The sequence below is a fragment of the Coregonus clupeaformis genome, unplaced genomic scaffold (assembly GCF_020615455.1).
Source record: "Coregonus clupeaformis isolate EN_2021a unplaced genomic scaffold, ASM2061545v1 scaf0941, whole genome shotgun sequence".
In the NCBI taxonomy this organism is placed as follows: Eukaryota; Metazoa; Chordata; class Actinopteri; order Salmoniformes; family Salmonidae; genus Coregonus; species Coregonus clupeaformis.
In genome coordinates, this window is record NW_025534395.1 from 104,829 (window position 1) to 125,942 (window position 21,114).

The 21,114-nt window shown below is 40.1% G+C and overlaps 1 long non-coding RNA gene across 1 annotated transcript in view; it reads right to left on the bottom strand.

Moving 5' to 3' along the window:
* LOC123486005 overlaps window positions 1-21,114 on the bottom strand; it is a 28,468-nt gene that overhangs the window by 1,178 nt on the left and 6,176 nt on the right. Inside the window, exon 2 of the long non-coding RNA XR_006659220.1 lies at window positions 9,238-9,336. This is a non-coding gene — a long non-coding RNA (uncharacterized LOC123486005). The remainder of the gene's footprint in view (window positions 1-9,237; window positions 9,337-21,114) is intronic.

Below are 21,114 nucleotides of genomic sequence, written 5' to 3' on the forward strand. Positions count from 1 at the left end.
GCCTCCTTCTCAAACAATCCTAATTGTACATTTTAAATTCTAAACAAGCATTACGGGTTCAAATCCAATAGAGTTGACAGAACAAACCTAGGGTGGGGACTACTAGGGAGAGAGCTGTACAGCACCTGTACAGCACCCAAAAGGGTTCTACCTGGAGCCGAAGAACCATTTAGGTTCTAGATAGCACCTTTTTTTTCTGAGTGTAGGGTGGGCCTATTATAGAACAAATAACAATATGAGTGACAAAAGTATTTCAATTACAGTGCCTTCAGAAAGTATTCATACCCCTTGACTTATTCCACATTTTGTTGTGTTACAGCCTGAATTCCAAATGGATTACATAGATGTTTTTTCTCACCCATCTACACACACAATACCCCATAATGACGACGTGAAAACATGTTTTTAGACATTTATGCAAATGTTTTGAAAATTAAATACAGAAATATCTAATTTACTACACCCGAGTCAATACTTTGTAGAAGCACCTTTAGCAGCGATTACAGCTGTGAGTCTTTCTGGGTAAGTCTCTAAGAGCTTTCACACCTGGATTGTGCAACATTTGCACATTATTCTTTCAAAATTCTTCAACTCTGTCAAATTGGTTGTTGATCATTGCTAGACAACCATTTTCAGGTCTTGCCATAGATTTTTAAGTAGATTTAAGTCAAAACTGTAACTTGGCGACTCAGGAACATTCACTCTCTTCTTGGTAAGCAACTCCAGTGTAGATTTGGCCTTGTGTTTTAGGTTATTGTCCTGCTGAAAGGTGAATTAATCTCCCAGTGTCTGGTGGAAAGCAGACTAAACCAGGTTTCCCTCTAGTATTTTGCTTGTACTTAATCTCCATTCCGTTTCTTTTTTTATCCTGAAAAACATCCCAGTCCGGAACGATTACAAGCATACCCATAACATTATGTTTTGGAATATTTTTATTCTGTACAGGCTTCCTTCTTTTCACTCTGTCAATTAGGTTAGTATTGTGTGTAACTACAATGTTGTTGATCTATCCTCAGTTTTCTCCTATACAGCCATTAAACTCTGTAACTGTTTTAAAGTCACAATTGGCCTCATGGTGAAATCCTTGAGCGGTTTCCTTCCTCTCCGGTAACTGAGTTAGGAAGGACGCCTGTATCTTTGTAGTGACTGGGCGTATTGATACACCATCCAAAGTGTAATTAATAACTTTACCATACGCAAAGGGATATTCAATGTCAGCTTTTTTTATTTGTACCCATGTACCAATAGGTGCCCTTATTTTGCGAGGCATTGGAAAACCTCCCTGGTCTTTGTTGAATCTGTGTGTTTGAAATTCACTGCTCGACTGAGGGACCTTACAGATAATTGTATGTGTGGGGTACAGAGATGAGGTAGTCTTTAAAAAATCATGTTAAACACTATTATGAAAAATAATATTTAAAAAAACAACCTAAAAACATGTATGCACTCACTAACTGTAAGTCGCTCTGGATAAGAGCGTCTGCTAAATGACTAAAATGTAAATGTATTATTGCACACAGTGAGTCCATGCAACTTATTAAGCACATTTTTACTTTTGAACTTATTTAAGCTTGCCAAAACAAAGGGGTTGAATACTTATTGACTCGAGACATTTCAGCTTTTCATTTTTAATTGATTTGTAAAAATCTCAGAAAATAAATTGAGAACCAGATCACTACAGATTAGCTCTGAGGGACTACTGTATCTAACTTCTCCAGTTGAAACTGCTTGGTTTCTCATAATGAGGTAGAGGGGAGTGAAACTGGCCCCACATGCCTGGTTTGGACCTGGGGGTTGGACTCAGCGTTCACTCTCATTAAACCCAGTCCAGAGGCTGGACTCATAGGTTCAGTTTCCTGGACACAGTTTAAGCCTAGTCCAGGACCATAATGACCAGTGTCCTGGATGAAGCTATTCATACATCATCGTTTTGCAGAATAGTGCTAGCTAGATCACGTTCCAGTTGACTGTGGTAAAAGTCCAAAGTTATGTCCAATTATCCAGTGCGTCTAAAATGGAAACATATGCGATATGGTTTCAAAGGAAAGCAAATGGATAAAGACCAAACAAGGGTGAAAATAGCAAGAGGACGGATTACTTTTAGTAACCAACATTCTCAAGGTTGAACTCCATTGTTCAGTTCTGTAATTAATCTACATTTAGTTTTGATTTGCCACATTAATTTGTAAGAATATATCTAAAAAGCATTTTGATGTAGCTATGTTCAACAATAAGCTTCTGCTGGGGAAACATTATTGCTAATGGCCTTTAAATCAAACTGTACAGTATATATCCACAGTATTGCTCCAAATGCACATTACAGTGGGGAAAAAAGTATTTAGTCAGCCACCAATTGTGCAAGTTCTCCCACTTAAAAAAGATGAGAGAGGCCTGTAATTTCCATCATAGGTACACGTCAACTATGACAGACAAATTGAGAAAAAAAATCCAGAAAATCACATTGTAGGATTTTTAATGAATTTATTTGCAAATTATGGTGGAAAATAAGTATTTGGTCACCTACAAACAAGCAAGATTTCTGGCTCTCACAGACCTGTAACTTCTTCTTTAAGAGGCTCCTCTGTCCTCCACTCGTTACCTGTATTAATGGCACCTGTTTGAACTTGTTATCAGTGTAAAAGACACCTGTCCACAACTTCAAACAGTCACACTCCAAACTCCACTATGGCCAAGACCAAAGAGCTGTCAAAGGACACCAGAAACAAAATTGTAGACCTGCACCAGGCTGGGAAGACTGAATCTGCAATAGGTAAGCAGCTTGGTTTGAAGAAATCAACTGTGGGAGCAATTATTAGGAAATGGAAGACATACAAGACCACTGATAATCTCCCTCGATCTGGGGCTCCACGCAAGATCTCACCCCGTGGGGTCAAAATGATCACAAGAACGGTGAGCAAAAATCCCAGAACCACACGGGGGGACCTAGTGAATGACCTGCAGAGAGCTGGGACCAAAGTAACAAAGCCTACCATCAGTAACACACTACGCCGCCGGGACTCAAATCCTGCAGTGCCAGATGTGTCCCCCTGCTTAAGCCAGTACATGTCCAGGCCCGTCTGAAGTTTGCTAGAGTGCATTTGGATGATCCAGAAGAGGATTGGGAGAATGTCATATGGTCAGATGAAACCAAAATAGAACTTTTTTGGTAAAAACTCAACTCGTCGTGTTTGGAGGATAAAGAATGCTGAGTTGCATCCAAAGAACACCATACCTACTGTGAAGCATGGGGGTGGAAACATCATGCTTTGGGGCTGTTTTTCTGCAAAGGGACCAGGACGACTGATCCGTGTAAAGGAAAGAATGAATGGGGCCATGTATCGTGAGATTTTGAGTGAAAACCTCCTTCCATCAGCAAGGGCATTGAAGATGAAACATGGCTGGGTCTTTCAGCATGACAATGATCCCAAACACACCGCCCGGGCAACGAAGGAGTGGCTTCGTAAGAAGCATTTCAAGGTCCTGGAGTGGCCTAGCCAGTCTCCAGATCTCAACCCCATAGAAAATCTTTGGAGGGGAGTTGAAAGTCCGTGTTGTCCAGCGACAGCCCCAAAACATCACTGCTCTAGAGGAGATCTGCATGGAGGAATGGGCCAAAATACCAGCAACAGTGTGTGAAAACCTTGTGAAGACTTACAGAAAACGTTTGACCTGTGTCATTGCCAACAAAGGGTATATAACAAAGTATTGAGAAACTTTTGTTATTGACCAAATACTTATTTTCCACCATAATTTGCAAATAAATTCATAAAAAATCCTACAATGTGATTTTCTGGAGAAAAAAAATCTCATTTTGTCTGTCATAGTTGACGTGTACCTATGATGAAAATTACAGGCCTCTCTCATCTTTTTAAGTGGGAGAACTTGCACAATTGGTGGCTGACTAAATATTTTTTTCCCCCACTGTATATATTGAACAAAAATAGAAACGCAACTTGTAAAGTGTTGGTCCCATGTTTCATGAGCTGAAATAAAAGAACCCAGAAATGTTCCATACACACAAAAAGGTTATTTCTCTCAAATGTTGGGCACAAATTTGTTTACATCCCTGTTAATGAGCATTTCTAATTTGCCAATTTAAATCCATCCACCTGACAGGTGTAGCATATCAAGAAGCTGATTAAACAACATGATCATTACACAAGTGCACCTTGTGCTGGGGACAATAAAATACCACTCTAAAATGTGCAGTTTTGTCACACAACACAATGTCACAGATATCTCAAGTTTGAGGGAGAGTGCAATTGGCATGCTGACTGCAGGAATGTCCACCAGAACTGTTGCCAGATCATTTAATGTTCATTTCTCTACCATAAGCCGCCTCCAACGTTGTTTTAGAGAATTTGGCAGTAAGTCCAACCAACCTCACAATTGCAGACCACTTGTAACCATGCCAGCCCAGGACCTCCACATTCGTCTTCTTCACCTGCGGGATCGTCTGAGACCAGTCACCCGGACAGCTGATGAAACTGAGGAGTATTTCTGTCTGTAATAAAGCCCTTTTGTTGGGAAAAACTCATTCTGATTGGCTGGGCCTGGCTCCCTAGTGGGTGGGCCTGTGTAACAATTGCTTAACACTATGTTTAAGCTTAAACTCTATTGGACCAGTTAGGTTCGCTACTGGAGAAGTAGTGAGAAATGAAGACCGCACAACTGAATAATTTAGGAAAAGAATGCCGGCTTGCATTTTGTAATTAAAATTCGTACAAAAAAAAGAATCACTTTGAGTAAATATTGATGTGACATTTGTACAATGAGCTCAATATGAATTCAATACATCAACAGTACAATAGACTTAGATATCGGCCATATAGCCCGCCTATAGTTTACTAGGGTGCACCCAACTATTTTAATCTGAGGGTAGCTCAGCTTTCAATGTTCAAAGTTCAATACAAATAAAATAAACATGAATCCACAGAAAAACACAACCCAATTCACAAATACTGACTTATAAACCACTATGAGATGGAATCAAATGTGAGTGACTGTGCATATCAATAAACACTGTAAGGTGTTTAAAAGTGGTATGTGCTTATGTCAGTCCCACTGCAATGTATGGTGCAATGATGTCTTGCAACAAAGAATCCTACCACACCGTAGTATGGCAGTGCAAATTCAGTGTCCTCCAAGGAAAAGGAAAATGAAATCTTCGCATGCAAATCTTCTTACGGATGTCCTGGGTTAGGGCGGCTCGCCATCCTTGGTGGAACTGAATCCATACAACAACAAAAAACGGACCTGTTTTACAAACAGGATCACACACTATATATACCATGAGTACCTTTCATATAAACATTAATATAGCTCTTAGCTTAAGAAAATAAAACTTGAACTAAACAATAAACTAGCCTGAGCAATGCAAAGATCTTTACACAACTACAGCACCAGGCGCACGTGGACTGAACAATAGACTAGCCTGGGCAAATGGAAAGATCTTTACACAACTACAGCACCAGGCGCACGTGGACTGAACAATAGACTAGCCTGGGCAAATGGAAAGATCTTTACACAACTACAGCACCAGGCGCACGTGGACTGAACAATAGACTAGCCTGGGCAAATGGAAAGATCTTTACACAACTACAGCACCAGGCGCACGTGGACTGAACAATAGACTAGCCTGGGCAAATGGAAAGATCTTTACACAACTACAGCACCAGGCGCACGTGGACTGAACAATAGACTAGCCTGGGCAAATGGAAAGATCTTTACACAACTACAGCACCAGGCGCACGTGGACTGAACAATAGACTAGCCTGGGCAAATGGAAAGCGCTAGTGCTTATACCTATACACCATTTCTTAGAAAGTCATCTAAAACATAACTGCGTACCAAAATGGATTATGATAATAGCTAATCACATTTTATAAAAGTATGAAAACTAAAATAGTTTGCCATGCATGATTAGCATGATCACTAACGTTTGCTATTTCAACTGATCGATAGCTGAGCTAGCCTAAATGTTAACAGCTTGTGCGTATGCTTGGTTCAGTATGAACACACACAAAATACTAGCAATAGCTTAACTAGCCTAATCGCTAGTGGCTCGTTCTCCTTATGAAAACTCACCAAATCCTGGCGTTAATCTTCCCCTCAAAACCTTCACAGCATGTTCGGATAGATAAGTGAGTGTTAATATCCAGTTCTCTCTTTTTTGTTAAATTTTATACAACTTCCCATGACGATTTGAAACATAGTTTTTCTTCCATAGAATGGCGGTAGCTCTTCATGTTCCGTTCTAGCTCCTTTTCAACATGTTGGAGCCCACTGGTGTAGAATGTGAGGTTAGGAGAGGGACTAGGATAGAATATTGAGTTTTGATTGGCTCAAAATAAACTGCTCGTCATGCAGCTTCTGACAGCTGATTTGAAATAGCTGTCAACTTTTAAACATATCACAATATAATATAATATGATTGGTTACTGGAATCTCACTAGGAACGATAAGTATTCAATATCAGTTGACACCTGGCTCCCAAGTGGGAGGGCCTATGCCCTCCCAGGCCCACCCATGGCTGTGCCCCTGCCCAGTCATGTGAAATCCATAGATTTAGGGCATACATTTTTTTTTTCAGTTGACTGATTTCCTTATATGAACTGTAACTCAGTAAAATCGTTGAAATTGTTGCATGTTGCATTTGTGTTTTTGTTTAGTATAAATTCAGTCTGGTTCTTGTTTGACCTCTCAACAGCCATAACATTCTGTGATAGTCAAAACTGCCCCAGTGTAATATCACTGTAGATGTATTTCAAATAGCAACAGAACCTTTGTAATATATCGATTCAAACACCCCCTATCCACCCATCAGACCATTATACCCAAATGTAAGTTCAATCAGCCAGTAGAATAACAGCGCACGTTCAAAAATACCCCCTTAGGCACGCCTTGGCCAAGATTACTCCAGGAGTCATAAAAGCTGGTTTGACTGCATTATTAAGCCCCTGTAAGTTCCTTTTCACACAAAAGGAAAACATAAAGTGCAGAATTCTCCAGTACGGATAGCTGCGTTGGGGATGGGGTCTGTGGGGGTGTTCTGGTGGTCAGGACTGGGCCAGTTAAAACAAGCCTGGCTCTGGTGCTGGGCAGCTTCAACTGTGGCGGCCACACATGTACTGAGCTGGGTGCCAGTGAGGGCCTGGCTCCTGGGTCCTGGACCCACTGTCCTCCAGCCAGGCCAGCCAGGGCACATCACATCAACCATAGGCCACTTCCTGTTCTGTTGATAGACCGGGCCACAACAGGAGGGCTTCCAGTAACCCAGATAAATAGATAGATTTTCAAAGAGAGAGAAGCCATTAACATCCCCTCTATTTCATTTTGAGCTTCACCCTCAAGACACCCTCTCTCTTCCTCTCATAAATGTGTTTAATTTCATTTCCTTTGACCTTTTTATAGATTTATATCCAGCTTTCCAGTTACTTAATTTCTTTTCTCAGCAATTATCTTTTCTATTAAAAAGAAGTGCCCATCAAAGACGTGCTGCACCCCTCCCAGATCTTATGAGATGTTGTCTTCTCAGAATTCTTTCCTGCCAAGGAATGATAGTAATTTACCGACAGAATCCTTTCTTTTTCTCCATCTAGGATAGAGAGACTTGTGGGAAGGTGGGGGCAAGTATATAACGCTGCTCTCTCTGTGCATAAATTACAGTTTCCTCTCTTAAATCATATTTTTATTTGTTATTTTATTTTATTTAACCTTTATTTAACATTGTGCAATTTTTTACAAGTAAAAAACTATAGAAACATCATGAACTGTGTAGAGTGTTGATGTAACAGAGCTAGGGAGTGTTATTGTTTCTAGAGAACTGTGTTTATCTCTTTGGACTGGGGTCGTTAGATGAGCGATGGGGTACAATTGTTAGATTCAAACACTTGATGTAACCTGAGTAGATTATCAGAAGGAGACCAGGGCTCACTACACTCTTATAAAAAAAGGGTTCTAAAAGGGTTATTTGGGTGTCCCCATAGGATAACACTTTTTGGTTCCAGGGAGAACACTTTTTGGTTCCAAGAAGAACCCTTTTGGGTTCCATGTAGAACACTCTGTGGAAAGGGTCCTACATGGAACCCAAAAGGATTCTACCTGGAACCAAAAGGGTTCTACCTGGAACCAAAAAGGGTAATTCAAAGGGTTATCCTATAGGGACAGCAGAATAACCTTTTCAGGTTCTTGATATCACCTTTTTTCTAAGAGTGTATCTAACTCAGGAGACATGGTGAGGTAACAGAAAAACAACTACTCAGCACAAAATCAATTTCTCTTAAAAAAAATATCTGTCAGTGATGTTCATGTTTAAACTCCTCACAGGCTATGGTGATTTCACACTGAGCCAATGTAGCAGCCAGGGCTGTAGCTAACTTCCAACTGGCATCCCTTCTCAAGGTTATTCACATAAGAGATCCAACTAAAACACGTCAGAGCCACAGCCACTGACTGCTGTGTTATACAAGGACATGTAGCACTTGGTAAACTAACATCCTGACAGACTACACACCAAGTAGCAGATGGTGAAGGCTTGCAGTTGCACCCCTGTGAGTCCGATGTAAGCATTTCCATGCCAGTTGATGCCAGTTCCTGTAGATCTTAAATCTTCACTCTAAGCCTGTCTGTGTATATATAGTGTTGAAGGGAAAGACAGATCACAAAACAGAACAGTCTATCGCCAGCACTTTCATTACGAGCCCTGTTTGTTTCTCTGTTCCAGGAGGAAGATGTCATCTCTCAACATGGTAACTCAAACAAGCCTCTGCTCAGACCAGAAAGAGTTTATAGTTGAATGGGGCCCTATTCCAGAATGTAGAGGATGGTTTACAAAAGCAGAGACTACTAGTCTTATCCCTGCTTCCCTGTAACTCTGGAGAAAAGGCAAGACAGAATACTGCAGCCAATCAGTACTTCCTTATTAACAATTACGTAATGCTAACAACTGTGGGTTGATGAGCCATGTCACCTACTGTATGCAGTGTATTACTCAACACAGACACATAGTGGGATCCCACGGTATCACTCTATCACTCATACAGACTTACAAAAATAACTTTCCTCCCTGAAGAAAATGTCCTGACTGAGGCAATAAAGGATATGTGCACCTGCGCTGGTTATTCCTGACATCATAGTGCATGTTGAGAGCCATCCCCTCTCTCTCTCCCTCCCTCCACCCTCTCCCCTCTCCCTCTCCCTCCCCCTGGCCTCAAGGCTGGTGGTGATGTCACTGACCTGTCGGGGATGTCCCGGGGCACATTAGCCCCTCTTGCTCGGGGTGCAGCCTTGGAACTTTTGTTGGCAGTCATCGTCACCCTCGGACCGCCCACTCGCCTGATGGACAGACACGACACACCACATGAAACTTCCCAGCCGTAACGTTTACAATACATCAACATCCAACATATTGAAGTCTTTGTGATTGTTTGGGTACACTTGTAGCCGTATACATGTTGTGTTTATAAATCACAACAATTCATTACTTACTGTTAATCAACTGCAGTAATAAGAAAATTAGTTATGTGAAATAAAGCGTTACCCAAAACACTCACGCTTGAATTTGAGACCTTTGAGAGTTTAAGTGGGTCAATGTGCTCTGTGCATATTTGGCCAAAACCATAACAAATATGGAGCTTAATCTCAGCCATGGGAGTGCCATTTCAGATATCAGATGAATGACTTCACTGGATTCCAAACAGTGTGAGTAAACACCAAAGCATAAAATACAACAGCCAAGGAGAGAAAGGGCTGTGCTGTGTGAGGGACCCATCTGTGCTGTAGGCTCTGCTCTGTTAACCCAGCACCTCGCTCTCTCTTCTCATACAAATTAATGGAAATAAAAGAATCATGAGGTCACCGCTCCAAACGAGAATGGGCCCTGAAGTCTCACAACAGAAGACAAACGTCTTTGGTTGCCACAGAAACCGTATAAATATTTCTGAATGATTCAGGCCAGTTGGACAGGAGATATGGGCTTGTTTAAAAGAAACCTTCAAAAGAAACCTTGTTATCCCATCAATTTAGAGAGCACAAAACTTTACAAGGTAGAATTAAAGAAATTACAGAGCACGGTGTCTAGATTGTGATTACGGTGCACCCTTAAAATGGCTGTTTCAGATTGAAGTGGGCAAGAATAGCCAGTATCTGCAAACACAGCACAGAGCCAACTAAAGAGAGGAGACAGTCCATCCCCTTCTGATTGGAATGTGTGTTTGTATCCGTCTCTGCTTGACTAGAGCAGCCAAGATTAACAGACTTGCTCTCTTCCCATGAACGTGTTCACCTAGAGGGCTAGAAAAAAAAGCCAGGCTGTTTTTATTGCAGATATTCGTTTGAGGCTTGTGGTTTGTGTGATGCTGAAGGCTCTGAGGACTCAGGCTAAACAGGGAGAGAGACATGTTTCTCTGATCTGACTGACATGATGACCACATCGCCCGCGTTACGTGAGCGAGCGTTGCAAAATACATTTACACATACAGTACCAGTCAAAAGTTTGGACACACCTACTCATTCAAGGGTATTTCTTTATTTTTACTATTTTCTACATTGTAGAATAATAGTGAAGACATCAAAACTATGAAATAACACATATGGAATCATGTAGCAGCCCAAAAAGTGTTAAACAAATCAAAATATGTTATATTTTTGATTCTTCAAAGTAGCCACCCTCTGCCTTGATGACAGCTTTGCACACTCTTGGCATTCTCTCAACCAGCTTCATGAGGAATGCTTTTCCAACAGTCTTGAAGGAGTTCCACATAGGCTGAGCACTTGTTGGCTGCTTTTCCTTCACTCTGCGGTCAATTGGGTTCAGGTCGGGTGATTGTGGAGGCCAGGTCATCTGATGCAGCACTCCATCACTCTCCTTCTTGGTCAAATAGCCCTTACACAGCCTGGAGGTGTGTTGGGTCATTGTCCTGTTGAAAAACAAATGATAGTCCCACTCAGCGCAAACCAGATGGGATGGCGTATCGCTGCAGAATGCTGAGTTAGCAATGCTGGTTAAGTGGGCCTTGAATTCTAAATAAATCACAGACAGTGTCACCAGCAAAGCACCCACACACCATCACACCTCCTCCTCCATAATTCACGGTGGGAACCACACATGCGGAGATCATCCGTTCACCTACTCTGCGTCTCACAAAGACACGGTGGTTGGAACCAAGAATCTCACATTTGGACTCATCAGACCAAAGGACAGATTTCCAACGGTCTAATGTCCATTGCTCGTGTTTCTTGGCCAAGCAAGTCACTTCTTATTGGTGTCCTTTAATAGTGGTTTCTTTGCAGCAATTCGACCATGAAGGCCTGATTTACGCAGTCTCCTCTGAGCAGTTGATGTTGAAATGTGTCTGTTACTTGAACTCTGTGAAGCATTTATTTGGGCTGCAATTTCTGAGGCTGGTAACTCTCATGAACTCATCCTCTGCAGCAGAGGTAACTGGTTCTTCCTTTCCTGTGGCGGTCCTCATGAGAGCCAATTTCATCATAGCATTTGATGGTTTTTGCGACTGCACTTGAAGAAACTTTCAAAGTTCTTGAAATTTTCCGGTTAGACTGACCTTCATGTCTTAAAGTAATGATGGACTGTCGTTTCTCTTTGCTTATTTGAGCTATTCTTGCCATAATATGGACTTGGGTCTTTTACCAAATAGGGCTATCTTCTGTATACCACCCCTACCTTGTCACAACACAACTGATTGGCTCAAAAGCATTAAGAAGGATAGAAATTCCACAAATTCACTTTTAACAAAGGCACACCTGTTAATTGAATGCATTCCAGGTGACTACCTCATGAAGCTGGTTGAGAGAATGCCAAGAGTGTGCAAAGTGGCGACTTTGAAGAATCAAAAATATAAAACACTTTTTGGGCTGCTACATGATTCCATATGTGTGATTTCATTGTTTTGATGTCTTCACTATTATTCTACAATGTAGAAAATAGTAAAAATAAAGAAAAACCCTGGAATGAGTAGGTGTGTCCAAACTTTCGACTGGTCCTATACATGTTATTCAATAATTTCATTCAAACTGCTCGCGCGCTTCAACGAGCATCTGCGTAGCCAGGCGCTAAAATAGATCTCCCATCTCCTCATTGGTTTTTAGGAGCATATACCCACGTAGGTGATCGAAAGATGAACTGAGGTCCAAACTCCATTCCAGTTGGTGGTAGTAATGCACCTTAAAGTTGGTTGCCAACCACCATATAAAGGCCACAGAAAAAGAAGAAGACTGAAGGAGGAGAGATTATTAGAAACTAACTAGGTTTCCCATTTCATCTGTAGATTAATTATCAGAGTAAAGACTCAAAATGGGTCAAAGTTCTACAATGATCCAGAAAAAAAGGACCTTGTGCATTTCAGGTAAAATAACAACCCAATGTTTGTATCCCGGGACAAATTAGCTAGCCACATCAAGCTAGCAAGCTAAATGCCCATGAATGTTTCATGTGTTTCGACCTGTCCCCAAATTAATATAGTTGGTTCAGAGTTCATTTAGATATTTCAACCTGCGTGTCCTGATCGCATCTGGTGTGGATGGACAAAATCAACATGCGTGCCCGGTTTAGTCTGCATGTGAGCCAAAAGGGTCATCACATTTACACTACTCTGATCAACATTACATTCAATCAAAGGGTAATGACTTCCAGTCTTGCATATTTCTCTGCCTGATATTGTAGTTCATATGTTTACCATTATCATAATTTCACCAAAACATCTTTATTATATATTCATGTATTATTGTGTTGAAATGGATGATCAGATCAAATGTGTTGTTTATTCAACGCTTCTCTCTATAACGCCACACATTCTGTGGTGTCCATGACATCGCAGATATCAGCACTCTGAGGAACCTGTGTTAGTAACCCATGATCCCATGTGGCTCAGTTGGTAGAGCATGGTGCTTGTAACGGCAGTGTTGGGAGTTTGATTCCCACGGGGGACCAGTACCAAAAAAAGTACGAAAATGTGTGCGCTCACTACTGTAAGTCGCTCTGGATAAGAGCGCCTGCTAAATGACGTAAATGTAAATGAACACCCTGTAATTTCACCATAAACAGTCCCTGCATGCCCACATGTCCCTGCACAATTTCCTCCCTTCAAATGCCAATCCCATCTAAAAATACAGTCTCAGCACTGAAACAACCCCTCTCCTTTATTCTCTTCCAAAGTGTTTTGGTTTCTATGGAGGTCAAAAGAAAACCCAGAGAGATCAGAGGTGGATAGGAGGGAGGGTGCTGGGCTCTGGTCAGAAGCTGTTTGTTTACAGCAGTAGCCCTAGTGGACTTGAGCCCTATAGAGACAGGAGGAGAGAGACGGCATTCCTGCTGTCAGCTATTTCCTGTTTTAGTGGACTGAGAGGACAGAGCATACGTCTTTATTTTGATCCAGCAGCACAGGGAATGGCCAGAATATCCTGACCTATCCTAACAACTGCAGTTGTTTTGGTTCATTCGGAATTTCTGCAGGCAGGGAAAGCCAAGGTATTCAGAATGTGAGCCTTGGAGTGCAATGATGGTGATTAGGCTACACTCAAACACACAGCCATAGGCTCTGGTCTGTATTTATTTCTGTGCACACAACCATAAGGACCCAAAGGTATACTTGGAGTTTCACCTGTATACGTTTTCACTTACTACACTCATCAATGTCACCAACATTAAAAGGTGTGTGAGAAAAACAGAACATGAAAGCACATCTGTGGAGGCTCCTCAGAGGAGGAAGGGGAGGACCATCCTCTTCAGTGAATTTCATAAACATTTAAAATAGTGAAACATTAAAGTTATCCTTTTTAGATAAAACTATACTAAACATATTCACGTCACCAAATAATTGATTAAAACACACTGTTTTGCAATGAAGGTCCACAGTAGCCTCAACAGCACTCTGTATGGTAGCACCATGGTGTAGCCGGAAGACAGCTAGTTTCCGTCCTCCTCTGGGTTCATTGACTTCAATACAAAACCTAGGAGGCTCATGGTTCTCACCCCCTTCCATAGACTTACACAGTAATTATGACAACTTCCGGAGGATGTCCTTCAACCTATCAGAGCTCTTGCAGCATGAACTGACATGTTGCCCACCCAATCAAAGGATCAGTGAATGAATCTAGTACTGAAAGCATAAGCTACAGCTAGCTAGCACAGCAGTGCATAAAAATGTGGTGAGTAGTTGACTCAAAGAGAGAGAAAGACAATAGTTGAAAAAATTAACAAATTACATTTCTTTAAAAATGAAGGAGAAGCAAGAGAAAGAGATATTTTGTTGTCTTTTTTTCACTTTCACTTTCACTTAGATGGAGAATGCAGCTAGCCTGCTCAAACAGAGGGGGATGCTATGTTAGCTAGCTGGCTATGGCTATCCAACACTGGAACTCTTCCAAGTCAAGATAAGCTTTGGGTTTTATTAATGTATTGCCACCGGGGCCCACCGGTGTAACTGCCAAACTGCTTGCTGACTGTACACTGTACTGCATGATTGTAGCGGGTTTACTAATGCCTTAGGTCGGCAGGTAGCTTAGTGGTTAAGAGCGTTGTACCAGTAACCGAAAGGTCGCTGGTTCTAATCCCCAAGCCGACTAGGTGAAAAATCTGTCGATGTGCCCTTGAGCAAGGCACTTAACCCTAATTGCTCCTGTAAGTCGCTCTGGATAAGAGCGTCTGCAAAATGATCAATTTATTTATTTAACTATGAGACGTTAACTAATATGGTGACAAAGATGTAGGCTGTGTGTAGCGGTTAGCGGTTATGATATGAAGGTTTGGCTTGGAAAGGTTTTTTCGCCTGGTCACAGACAGCTGATGTGTTGTGCACTGAAGTCCACAAGCGAAGGGAAAAGGTGAGAGGAGGAGAGCGCGTAGACGCAAGAAGGAATTATACAACGAGCAAAATGTTCATGCTGTTTGTATGTGGCTGCTATGAAAGTGAACTGTGTTTGCATGTGATCAGGGGTGTATTCATTCCGACGATTCTGTTGAAAAACGTTTCTTAAAACGGAAGCAAAGGGAACAAAACGGGGATAAACATACTTTAATTTGTCCAATAGAAACTCTCGTTTGCAACTGTTGGACTAATGATTACACCCTAGATCAGCGAGAATCAGGCAAGAGTGTGCAAGGCGGTATTGAATGTGTCACTGTCTGTCACCTTGATTACAACAACAAAAAATCTCGACCTGTGCACCTACGTTGTAAACTTTCATTCATAGGCTAGGTTGTAGCAACCTCATGATGTGTATAGGAACATTTTGAGTATCATGTAGTAGCCTAACCCTATCGATGTTACATTGAGCTGGGTGAATGGAATATGAATGACAGTCATCCAATATGCTGTAATAGAAATAAGGCCATGCTCATAAAAAAATTTAAGCGTCACCAACCGCCACTGAAGCACATGAAATAGTAGATGAAATTTGGACAGAATATCAGATGTCTGAAAATATTGCTATTTCTTTTAAATACCTGCTACAGCTTGATGAAATATTCATGGGAGAAGCGTTTTTTGCCAGTGAGGCTGAATATGTTCATTGACTTGTTGAAAGATGCCACACCTGTAAAAATACTGTCGCCTGCGCATAAAAACATTTTCAATTGTAATATCTGGGAAGCAAATACAGTATGCCTAAAAAAAGAGAACTTACTTACTTGTAGGCATACTGATCAACCACAGCAATTAAAAACACATTTTAAGTGTCTCAGCTAATCTTAATGGTTCTATCAAAACAAATGTAGAGTGCCCCAGGATTATTTATAGGCCTACGTATCAATTTTGCATGTACTTCAGATCAGTACAGTTCCAAATATGGGGCTTATTGCCTATACGTACATTGAGTGTACAACACATTAGGAACACCTGCTCTTTCTATGACATAGACTGACCAGGTGAAATAAGTGAAAGCTATGATCCCTTATTGATGTCACCTGTTAAATCCACTTCAATCAATGTAGATGAAGGGGAGAAGACTTTTAAAGCCTTGAGACAATTGATACATGGATTGTGTATGTGTGCCATTCGGGGAATGGGCAAGACAAAATATTTAAGTGCCATTGTACGGGGTATGGTAGTAGGTGCCAGGCGCACCGGTTTGAGTGTGTCAAGAACTGCAACGCTGCTGGGTTTTTAACGCTCAACAGTTTCCTGTGTGCATTAAGAATGGTCCACCACACAAAGGATATCCAGCCAACTTGACACAACTGTGGGAAGCATTGGAGTCAACATGGGCAGCATCCCTGTGGAACATTTTCGACACCTTGTAGAGTACATGCCCTGACGAATTGAGGCTGTTCTGAGGGCAAAAGGGGGTGCAAGTCAATATTAGGAAGGTTTTCCTAATGTTTTGTACACTCAGTATATATGGAACACTTTGCAATGACAAGGAAATGGCAGTAATTGCTCATTAAATACCCTGTAACAGGCTACTTGTGCAATTCAAGAACAGTAGGCAGGTTTCAGCATGTAATTACAAACAAGCCAAGTTGAGGGCAACAAGTGAATTGGTGATTCATAGGAAATTAAATTCACATCAAATGCCTACTTAATATTTTGTTAGTTCAGTTTTGAGTGTTGTGTCTCAACTTACACTGTAGCAATGTCTCTGCATCTTTCTCATACTCTATGTGCAATCGGCCAATATTTACTGTGGCACCCGTGGCTACACTCTTTGAACATTTTATTTTTTATTTTGGCTGTCCCCATAGGAGAACCCTTTGAATAACCCTTTTTGAAGAACCCTTTCCACAGAGGGTTCTACATGGAACCCAAAAGAGTTGTAGCTGGAACCAAAAATAGTTATATCTGGAACCAAAAAGGGTTCTCCTATGGGGACAGCCAAAGTACCCTTTTGGAACCGTTTTTTCTAAGAGTGTAGTGATATAGGTTATATGCACAACAATGGAGAGATTTGGGTCAGAGAAGTCCAAGATGGAGCTTTGGGGAGTAAAGAGCAAGGCTTTAGCCAGCTGACTTCCTGGAGACTGATACCATCTCTTCACATTAAAAAACAAGCTATAAACTACAAGCTCAGAGCTAGCTCTCTGTAAGCTACATTTGAAGTGTCACAAACAAGACTGTTTCTCTCCTGGGATGTCAAAGCAGCAGCAAACTGCCAAACCATGTTTAGTAAGAGGTGGCCATGGCTCTTGTGTCTAGGGCTAGAGTACAGCAATGTCTCAAATGGCACCCTATTCCCTATATAGTGCACTACTTTTGACCTACATAGATTTTTTACATCTTCAACAAAAGAGTCCTGAGAAAACATTTAGTATGATCTCTTATAAATTACTTTAGGCCCAACCTTTGGCACTTTGGCTTTCCTTCTTATGGTCACTACAGCAAATGGAAACTGATATTGCTTTGGAGCAAAGTTCTGCAGCATTAGTAAAGATATGATCAATAGAGACTTTAAGTCTGGGAAAACTCCAGGGTTGGATGGCATACCAGTCGAGGTATACCAAACCTTTTTTGATATACTAAGAGGACCGTTATTAGCATGTTTTAACCACTCCTATGTAAATGGTAGATTATCTGACACTCAAGAAGAAGGTCTGATTTCATTATTACTGAAACAGGATACAAGTGGAAAATATAAAGATCCAGTCCATTTACAAAATTGGAGGCCCCTTACACTTCAGTGTTGTGATGCAAATATCCTAGCAAAATGTATAGCGCATAGAATTAAAAAGGTATTGTCGGATATTATTCATTCTAATCAGACAGGTTTTTTAAATGGAAGATACATTTGAGATAATATAAGGCAAGTATTGGAAACAATAGAACACTATGGAAAATATGGGAAACCAGGCCTGCTATTCATAGCAGACTTCGAAAAGGCATTTGATAAAGTTTGACTGGGGTTTATATATAAATGCCTGGAGCATTTCAATTTTGGAGAATCTCTTATAAAATGGGTCAAAATCATGTATAGTAACCCTAGGTGTAAAATAGTAAATAATGGCTATTTCTCAGAAAGTTTTAAACTGTCAAGAGGAGTGAAACAAGGTTGTCCACTATCGACATATCTATTTATTGTGGCCATCAAGATGTTAGCTATTAAAATCAGATCCAATAATAATATCAGAGGATTAGAAATCCAGGGCTTAAAAACAAAGGTGTCATTGTATGCTGATGATTCATGTTTTCTTTTAAATCCACAACTATAATCCCTCCACAGCCTCATAGAGGATCTAGATACATTTTCTAACCTCTCTGGATTACAACCAAATTATGACAAATGTACTATATTACGTATTGGATCACTAAAAAATACAATTTTTACATTACCATGTAGTTTACCAATAAAATGTTCTGATGGTGATGTGGATATACTCGGAATACATATCCCAAAGGAAATAAATGATCTCACTTCAATAAATGTTAATATAAGATAAAATCTTACTACCATGGAAAGGAAAATACCTGTCAATTTGTGGAAAAATCACCCTGATTAACTCTTTAGTATTATCCCAGTTTACCTATTTGCTTATGGTCTTGCCTACGCCTAGCGAAGTTTTTTTAAATTATATGAGAAAAATATATTCAATTTTATTTGGAACGGCAAGCCAGACAAAATTAAAAGGGCATATTTATATAATGAATATGAATTCGGAGGACAGAAATTATTAAATATTAAAGCATTAGACCTATCACTAAAAGCTTCAGTCATACAAAAGTTATACTTAAATCCGAACTGGTTCTCAAGCAAATTAGTAAGATTGTCTCACCCAATGTTCAAGAAAGGCCTTTTTCCCTTTATTCAGATTACAACAACTCATTTGCAGTTATTTGAAAAGGAAATAATCTCCCAATTATCACTATTTCTAAAACAAGCTATAGAAAGTTGGTTGCAATTTCAATTTAATCCTCCAGAAACGACAGAACAAATAATGCAACAAATATTGTGGTTAAATTCAAATATACTAATTGACAAAAACCTTTATTTTTTGACAGAATGTTTAAAAAAGGTATAATCTTCGTAAATGATATCATCGGTATGACTGGTGGAGTTATGTCGCACATGCAGCTAACAAAAACATATGGAAATGTCTGCTCTACCCAAAATTACAACCAAATAATTGCAGCCTTACCGCAAAAGTGGAAGAGGAAAGTGGAAGAGGAAGAAAGTAAGGAACTTGTCTGTCGGCCTTGCATTAAAGAACATAATTGGTCAAGGAAAACTGTGATTAATAAAAAAGTATATCAGTTTCACTTAAGGACCAAAGGATTGACAGCCGTCCCATATAGATTGCAAAATAGTTGGGAAGAGATTTTTGACGTACCGATCCCATGGCATAGTGTTTATGAACTGACACGCAAAACGACACCGGATTCAAAAATTTGAATCTTTCAATTTAAATTATTATATAAAATTCTTGCTACCAATAGAATGTTATTTATATGGGGGATACAATCTTCCCAGCTCTGCAGATTTTGCTGTGAAGAGACAGAATCATTAGATCATTTAATATAGATCATTTGTTTTGGTTCTGTCCATTTGTAGCTTGTTTTTGGACACAGGTCCAGGAATGGCTAAAGGATTGCAATATTTACCTGGAGCTAACCTTGCAGATAGCATTACTGGGTGATCTGAAAAGTCATAGTCAATCAATCTTAAAGAAGAAGTTACAGGTCTGTGAGAGCCAGAAATCTTGCTTGTTTGTAGGTGACCAAATACTTATTTTCCACCATAATTTGCAAATAAATTCATAAAAAATCCTACAATGTGATTTTCTGGAAAAAATGTTCTCAATTTGTCTGTCATAGTTGACGTGTACCTATGATGAAAATTACAGGCCTCTCTCATCTTTAAGTGGGAGAACTTGCACAATTGGTGGCTGACTAAATACTTTTTTCCCCCACTGTAGATGGGAGGTATTGAATAGAGTTGAAGGATGGGACTAATAACAAATAACAACAAATAATAACAAAGATAGCTAATAATGTAAGCATACTGTGTCCATAATAAGTATATAGGTTGTATGTTGGGAGCTTTTGGGAAAGAGCACAGTTAGAAAGATATGGCATATAGAAGCAAACCGGATGGACATCATGAAAATGATCAGAGAGGTTGAGAGTAGAAGAAGTTCAGGAAAAAAAAAAAAAACATAAATATATATATATATATATATATAATAGAATTATTGTAAAATTAACTGTGTCCATAAGGTGTAGATAGTAAGTATAGACTGGAAGTAGAGGCCTGGGCATTGTTGTTCACTAATTTACTCCAAGTAGGGAAAGGATGGCAGGGTTGAAAAGTAATAAAGGGGAGTATATATATAAAAAACATGGGGGATTGGAAGTCATGCAGACAATTACATTGATAGATTGTATCTTCTATCTGCAATATTAAGCTGATCCATCCCCCCCCAAAAAAGAAAAAAAAAAGAAAAGATATGATCAATACAAGTGGATGTCACAGATCCAACACTATTGGTATGCACTCTAGTTGGTTGAGTCATAACCTGGGTCATATTACAGGCATCAGTCACAGTTAGAAGCTTCCTCTTGAGAGGACAGCTAGATGCTAACCAGTCAATGTTCAGGTCACCCAGAAAATAGACCTCTCTGTTAACATTACACACATTATCAAGCATTGCACACATATTATCCAAATACAGACTGCTAGCACTTGGTTTATGAGATTTAAGAACACTGCATCCTAAACTTCTATTTTCAGTCATTTATAAATGTCAAGGAAGAGATTTTTATGTATTTCATTTTGTATTTAACTAGGCAAGTCAGTTAAGAACAAATTCTTATTTCCAATGACGGCCTAGATGCTCAGATGAGACCAGTGATGTAGTGGAGGGAAAACAAGTAAACACACTTGCTTGACACTTTACCCACCTTTTGCAGAAAAATGCATTGAAAGGCGTTACTTTTTTCACCGACCGACGATCAGAGTTTACCCACCTATTTTTTTACCACTGGGTGAGACGTCAGCTTTGTTTTAACCACAAGGGTTAACTACCTATGCAGGAATGCGCCTACCTGTCAGATATTGACATGGAATTTGAGTATTGACTTAACATTCAGCGAACGTTATGAACAAGACACAGCCTGGAATTATGACAAAAGGGAGCTAACAACTGTCCTTTCAACAGGCTGCCTGTCC